This window comes from Cherax quadricarinatus, unplaced genomic scaffold (genome assembly GCF_038502225.1).
Source record: "Cherax quadricarinatus isolate ZL_2023a unplaced genomic scaffold, ASM3850222v1 Contig1940, whole genome shotgun sequence".
Taxonomy (NCBI): domain Eukaryota; kingdom Metazoa; phylum Arthropoda; class Malacostraca; order Decapoda; family Parastacidae; genus Cherax; species Cherax quadricarinatus.
In genome coordinates this window covers 1-7,777 of record NW_027196966.1, presented here as the reverse complement: position 1 = coordinate 7,777, position 7,777 = coordinate 1, and the positions used below count along the sequence as shown (strand labels likewise).

At 49.2% G+C, this 7,777-nt stretch overlaps 1 non-coding gene across 1 annotated transcript; it reads right to left on the bottom strand.

Moving 5' to 3' along the window:
* Positions 1-433: 433 nt before the first annotated feature.
* On the bottom strand, positions 434-506 carry TRNAT-AGU (transfer RNA threonine (anticodon AGU)). Its single transcript has one exon. It is a non-coding gene; the product is annotated as a tRNA-Thr (tRNA).
* Positions 507-7,777: the final 7,271 nt, after the last annotated feature.

The following is a 7,777-nucleotide window of genomic DNA, read 5'->3' as shown; positions in this document are numbered from 1 at the left end:
ACCTCGCCAACGACCCCAACATTATCGTCACCACCGCCTACAAAGGAGGTGGAGTCGTCATACTCAACACCAGTGACTACAACACTAAAATGATGGACCTTTTGAATGATCAATCTACATACGAACCCATCAGCACTCAACAGTGGGAGACGCTCACCAAAGATTTTCTATACAAAACCAGACAAATACTCAAACGCACTAGAGAAGGGAAGAAACTTCTGTACTTGTTACCAAGCAACCCTAAACCAGCACACATGTATGGTTTACCCAAGACCCATAAACACAATATTCCTCTCAGACCAATCACGTCAGGAATAGGCAGTGCTCCTGGCACCGCTTCTTCACTGGCCGCTACTGGGTCACTCTTCCTGCTCCATGAACTTTATCATACCTCATAAAAAAAAGTGTTCTATCGCATCATACAGGAAACTCCTGCCTCCAAGGAGGATCGAACTCCTGACCTCTGATTTACTAGACCAGCGCTCTAGCCACTGAGCTATGGAGGCTGTGTGTGTGTGTGTGTGTGTGTGTGTGTGTGTGTGTGTGTGTACTCACCTAATTGTACTCACCTAATTGTGGTTGCAGGGATCGAGTTAGTTCCTGGCCCCCTTTTCGTCACTGATCGCTACTAGGTCCTCTATCTGCTTCCTGAGCTTTGTCATACCTCTTCTTAAAGCTATGCATGGTTCCTGCCCCCACTACATCACTTGCTAGGCTATTCCACTTCCTGACGAGTCTATGACTGGAGAAATACTTCCTAACATCCCCGTGACTCGTCTGAGTCTTCAGCTTCCAATTGTGTCCCCTTGTTTCTGTGTCCCTTCTCTGGAACATCCTGTCTCTGTCCACCTTATCTATTCCACGAAGTATTTTGTATGTCGTTATCATGTCTCCCCTGACCCTCCTGTCTTCCAGTGTCGTCAGTCCGATTTCCCTCAACCTTTCTTCGTAGGACATTCCCTTGAGCTACGGAACTAGCCTTGTTGCAAACCGTGTACGCACCTATTTACTCATCTATTTGTGGTTGCAGGGGTCGATTCATAGCTCCTGGCCCTGCCTCTTCATTGATTGCTACTAGGTCCTCTCTCTCCCTGCTCCATGAGCTTTATCAAACTTCGTCTTAAAACTATGTATGGTTCCCTCCTCCACTACGTCACTTTCTAGGCTATTCCACTGCCTGACAACTCTATGACTGAAGAAATACTTCCTAACATCCCTTTGACTCATCTGAGTCTTCAACTTCCAATTGTGACCCCTTGTTTCTGTGTCCCATCTCTGGAACATCCTGTCTTTGTCCACCTTGTCTATTCCGCGCAGTATTTTATATGTCGTTATCATGTCTCCCCTGACCCTCCTGTCCTCCAGTGTCGTCAGGCCAATTTCCCTTAACCTTTCTTCGTAGGACAATCCCCTTAGCTCTGGGACTAGTCTTGTTGCAAACCTTTGCACTTTCTCTAATTTCTTGACGTGCTTGACCAGGTGTGGATTCCAAACTGGTGCTGCATACTCCAGTATGGGCCTGACGTAAATGGTGTACAGAGTCTTGAACGATTCCTTACTGAGGTATCGGAACGCTATCCTTAGGTTTGCCAGACGCCCGTACGCTGCAGCAGTTATCTGATTGATGTGCGCCTCAGGAGATGTGCTCGGTGTTATACTCACCCCAAGATCTTTTTCCTTGAGTGAGGTTTGCAGTCTTTGGCCACCTAGACTATACTGTGTCTGCGGTCTTCTTTGCCCTTGCCCGATTTTCATGACTTTGCATTTGGCAGGATTAAATTCAAGGAACCAGTTGCTGGACCAGGCTTGCAGCCTGTCCAGGTCTCTTTGTAGTCCTGCCTGATCCTCGACCGATTTAATTCTCCTCATTAGCTTCACATCATCTGCAAACAAGGACACTTCTGAGTCTATCCCTTCCGTTATGTCATTCACATATACCAAAAACAGCACAGGTCCTAGGACTGACCCCTGTGGAACCCCGCTTGTCACAGGCGCCCACTCTGACACCTCGTCACGTACCATGACTCGTTGTTGCCTCCCTGTCAGGTATTCTCTGATCCATTGCAGTGCCTTTCCTGTTATAGGTACCTGATCCTCTAGCTTTTGCAGTAACCTCTTGTGAGGAAACTGTGTCGAAGGCCTTTTTGCAGTCCAAGAAAATGCAGTCTATCCACCTGTCTCTTGTCTTACTTCTGCCACCTTGTCATAAAACTCCAGTAGGTTCGTGACACAGGATCTCCTCCTGATGATCTTCTCCATGACTTTGCATGCAATACACGTGTGTGCGTCTGTGTGCGTGTGTACTCACCTAATTGTACTCACCTAATTGTGGTTGCAGGGGTCGAGACTCAGCTCCTGGCCCCGCCTCTTCACTGATCGCTACTAGGTCCTCTCTCTCTCTCTCTGCTTCCTGAGCTTTATCATACCTCTTCTTAAAACTGTATGGTTCCTGCCTCCACTACTTCACTTGCTAGGCTATTCCACTTCCTGACGACTCTATGAGTCGTCAGGAAGTGACCCCTTGTTCCTGTGTCCCCTCTCTGGAACATCCTATCTCTGTCCACCTTGTCTATTCCCCGCAGTATCTTGTATGTCGTTATCATGTCTCCCCTGACGCTTCTGTCCTCCAGTGTCGTCAGTTCGAGTTCCCTCAACCTTTCCTCGAATGACGTTCCCCTGAGCTATGGGACTAGCCTTGTTGCAAACCTTTGTACTTTCTCTAACTTCTTGACGTGCTTGACCAGGTGTGGGTTCCAGACTGGTGCTGCATACTCCAGTATGGGCCTAACATACACAGCGTAGAGTGTCTTGAACGATTCCTTATTAAGGTATCGGAACGCTATTCTCATGTTTGCCAGGCGCCCGTATGCTGCAGCAGTTATTTGGTTGATGTGTGCCTCCGGTGACGTGCTCGGTGTTATGGTCACCCAGAGGTCTATCTCCCTGAGTGAGGTCTGTAGTCTTTGTCCACCTAGCCTATACTCTGTCTGCGGTCTTCTTTGCCCCTCCCCGATCTTCAATACTTTGCATTTGGCAGGATTGAATTCGAGAAGCCAGTTACTGGACCACATGTCCAGGTCTCTTTGCAGTCCTGCCTCATCCTCATCCGATTTAATTCTTTTCATCAACTTCACATCATCTGCGAATAGGGACACTTCAGAGTCAATTCCTTCTATCATGTCGTTCACATATATCAAAAATAGCACGGGTCCTAGAAGTGACCCCTGTGGGACCCCGCTCGTCACAGGCGCCCACTGTAATACCTCTTCACGTACCATGACTCGTTGCTGCCTCCCTGTCAGGTATTCCCTGATCCATTGCAGTGCCCTCCCTGTTACATGTGCCTGATCCTCCAGCTTCTGCACTAATCTCTTGTGGGGAATTGTGTCAAAGGCCTTCCTGCAGTCTAGGAAAACGCAATCTACCCACCCCTCTCTCTCGTGTCTTACTTCTGTTACCTTGTCATAAAACTCCAGGAGGTTTGTGATACAAGATTTGCCTTCCATGAACCCATGCTGGTTTTCATTTGTAATCTTGTTCCGTTCCAGGTGTTCGACCACTCTCCTCCTGATAATCTCCATGATTTTGCACACAATACATGTCAGAGACACAGGTCTGTAGTTTAGTGCCTCGTTTCTGTTTCCTTTCTTAAATATGGGGACTACATTTGCTGTCTTCCATTTCTCAGGTAGTTGCCCAGTTTCAAGGGATGTGTTGAAGATTGTGGTTAGAGGCACGCACAGCATCTCTGCTCCATCTCTAAGGACCCATGGGGAGATGTTGTCCGGTCCCATTGCCTTTGAGGTATCAAGGTCACTTAGCAGCTTCTGCACCTCCTCCTTGGTTGTTCGTATGTCATCCAACACTTGTTGGTATATTCCCTCTTGATGTTCCCTTCTGTGCTGTCTTCCCACAGCCCTTCCTGTCTCTTCTGTAAAACCTTCCTTAAATCTCCTGTTTAGCTCCTCACATACCTCATGATCATTTCTTGTGAGTTCTCCACCTTCTGTCCTTAATCTGATCACCTGGTCTTTGACTGTTGTCTTCCTCCTGATGTGGCTATACAACAGTTTCGGGTCAGTCTTGATTCTCGATGCTATGTGTGTGTGTGTGTGTGTGTGTGTGTGTGTTTAAATGTTACTGTGAACGTTTGTGTTGATTCAGTCTTATTCCTGGCAGGGCGTGGGAGGCAACTTTAAATTAGAGAGCGACAGGTGAGGGCTAGGGGAGGTAGGTGGGGTTAGGGGGGCAGGTGGGGCCAGGGGAGGTTGGTGGGGCTAGGGGAGGGCTTGAATGGGTAGTGAAAGATAGGAAGTTAAATTAAGGGTGGGGATGGGTCGGAGGGGGGGGAGATAATTTAGATACTGAGGGTCATGACGTCTTTCTCCTCAAGTGAGGGGGAAGGGGAGATTGGGTGTTAGGACAGGATTAGGGAATGATCTGGTAATGACGAGGTGGGGAAGGAAGAGAGATGAGATAATTAATTAAAATGTAAGAGTAGGGAAGTGTAAGAATGTGGAGAGTGGCTAGTGGAATGAGGACGGTGGGTAGTGGAATTAGGATGGTGGGTAGTGGAATGAAGTTGGTGGGTAGTGGAATGAGGAGGGTGGGTAGTGGAATGAGGGTGGGTAGTGGAATGAGGAGAGTGGGTAGTGGAATGAGGAGGGTTGGTAGTGGAATGAGGGTGGGTAGTGGAATGAGGAGAGTGGGTAGTGGAATAAGGACGGTGGGTAGTGGAATGAGGAGGGTGGGAAGTGGAATGAGGACGGTGGGTAGTGAAATGAGGAGGGTGGGTAGTGGAATGAGGACGGTAGGTAGTGGAATGAAGTGGGTGGGTAGTAGAATGAGGACGGTGGGTAGTGGAATGAGGAGGGTGGGTAGTGGAATGAGGACGGTGGGTAGTGGAATGAGGACGGTGGGTAGTGGAATGAGGACGGTGAGTAGTGGAATGAGGACGGTAGGTAGTGGAATTAAGTGGGTGGGTAGTGGAATGAGGACGGTGGATAGTGGAATGAGGAGGGTGGGTAGTGGAATGAGGACGGTGGGTAGCGGAATGAGGACGGTACGTAGTGGAATGAAGTGGGTGGGTATTGGAATGAGGAGGGTTGGTAGTGGAATGAGGACGGTGGGTAGTGGAATGAGGAGGGTGGGTAGTGGAATGAGGGTGGGTAGTGGAATGAAGAGGGTGGGTAGTGGAATGAAGGTTGGTAGTGGAATGAGGACGGTGGGTAGTGGAATGAGGAGGGTGGGTAGTGGAATGAGGAGGGTGGGTAGTGGAATGAGGGTGGGTAGTGGAGTGAGGACGGTGGGTAGTGGAATGAGGACGGTGGGTAGTGGAATGAGGATGGTGGGTGGTGGAATGAGGACGGTGGGTAGTGGAATGAGGATGGTGGGTAGTAGAATGAGGACGGTGGGTAGTGGAATGAGGACGGTGGGTAGTGGAATGAGGACGGTGGGTAGTGGAATGAGGATGGTGGGTGGTGGAATGAGGACGGTGGGTAGTGGAATGAGGACGGTGGGTAGTGGAATGAGGACGGTGGGTAGTGGAATGAGGATGGTGGGTGGTGGAATGAGGACGGTGGGTAGTGGAATGAGGATGGTGGGTATTGGAATGAGGAGGGTTGGTAGTGGAATGAGGACGGTGGGTAGTGGAATGAGGACGGTGGGTAGTGGAATGAGGACGGTGGGTAGTGGAATGAGGACGGTGGGTAGTGGAATGAGGATGGTGGGTGGTGGAATGAGGACGGTGGGTAGTGAAATGAGGATGGTGGGTATTGTAATGAGTAGGGTTGGTAGTGGAATGAGGACTGTGGGTAGTGGAATGATGAGGGTGGGTAGTGGAATGAGGAGGGTTGGTAGTGGAATGAGGGTGGGTAGTGGAATGAAGAGGGTGGGTAGTGGAATGAAGGTGGGTAGTGGAATGAGGACGGTGGGTAGTGGAATGAGGAGGGTGGGTAGTGGAATGAGGGTGGGTAGTGGAATGAGGGTGGGTAGTGGAGTGAGGACGGTGGGTAGTGGAATGAGGATGGGGGGTGGTGGAATGAGGACGGTGGGTAGTGGAATGAGGATGGTGGATAGTGGAATGAGGATGGTGGGTAGTGGAATGAGGACGGTGGGTAGTGGAATGAGGATGGTGGGTAGTGGAATGAAAATGGTGGGTAGTGGAATGAGGATGGTGTTGCAGGGATCGAGTTAGTTCCTGGCCCCCTTTTCGTCACTGATCACTACTAGGTCCTCTATCTGCTTCCTGAGCTTTGTCATACCTCTTCTTAAAGCTATGCATGGTTCCTGCCTCGACTACATCACTTGCTAGGCTATTCCACTTCCTGACGAGTCTATGACTGGAGAAATACTTCCTAACATCCCCGTGACTCGTCTGAGTCTTCAGCTTCCAATTGTATCCCCTTGTTTCTGTGTCCCTTCTCTGGAACATCCTGTCTCTGTCCACCTTATCTATTCCACGCAGTATTTTGTATGTCGTTATCATGTCTCCCCTGACCCTCCTGTCTTCCATTGTCGTCAGTCCGATTTCCCTCAACCTTTCTTCGTAGGACATTCCCTTGAGCTCCGGAACTAGCCTTTTTGCAAACCTTTGTACTTTCTCTAGTTTCTTGACGAGCTTGACCAGGTGTGGGTTCCAAACTGGTGCTGCATACTCCAGTATGGGCCTAACGTAAGTGTGTGTGTGTGTGTGTGTGTGTGTGTGTGTGTGTGTGTGTGTGTGTGTGTGTGTGTGTACTCACCTATTTGTACTCACCTATTTGTGGTTGCAGGGGTCGAGTCATAGCTCCTGGCCCCGCCTCTTCACTGATTGCTACTAGGTCCTCTCTCTCCCTGCTCCATGAGCTTTATCATACCTCGCCTTAAAACTATGTATGGTTCCCGCCTCCACTACGTCACTTTCTAGGCTATTCCACGGCTTGACTACTCTATGACTGAAGAAATACTTCCTAACATCCCTTTGATTCATCTGAGTCTTCAACTTCCAATTGTGACCTCTTGTTTCTGTGTCCCTTCTCTGGAACATCCCGTCTTTGTCCACCTTGTCTATTCCGCGCAGTATTTTATATGTCGTTATCATGTCTCCCCTGACCCTCCTGTCCTCCAATGTCGTCAGGCCGATTTCCCTCAACCTTTCTTCGGAGGACAATCCCCTTAGCTCTGGGACTAGTCTTGTTGCAAACTTTTGCACTTTCTCTAATTTCTTGACGTGCTTGACCAAGTGTGGATTCCAAGCTGGTGCTGCATACTCCAGTATGGGGCCTGACGTAAATGGTTCCTTGAGTGAGGTTTGCAGTCTTTAGCCATCTAGACTATATTGTGTCTGCAGTCTTCTTTGTCCTTCCCCAATCTTCATGACTTTGCATTTGGCAGGGTTAAACTAAAGTTGCTGGACCAGGCTTGTAGCCTGTCCAGGTCGCTCTGTAGTCCTGCCTGATCCTCGACCGATTTGATTCTTCTCATTAACTTCACATCATCTACAAACAAGGACACTTCAGAGTCTATCCCTTCCGTTATGTCATTCACATATACCAAAAAGAGCACAGGTCCTAGGACTGACCCCTGTGGAACCCCGCTTGTCACAGGCGCCCACTCTGACATCTAGTCACGTACCATGACTCGTTGTTGCCTCCCTGTCAGGTATTCTCTGATCCATTGCAATGCCTTTCCTGTTATGCGTGTCTGATCCTCTAGCTTTTGCTGTAACCTTTTGTGAGGAACTGTGTCGAAGGCCTTCTTGCAGTCCAAGAAAATGCAGTCGATCCACCCCTCTCTC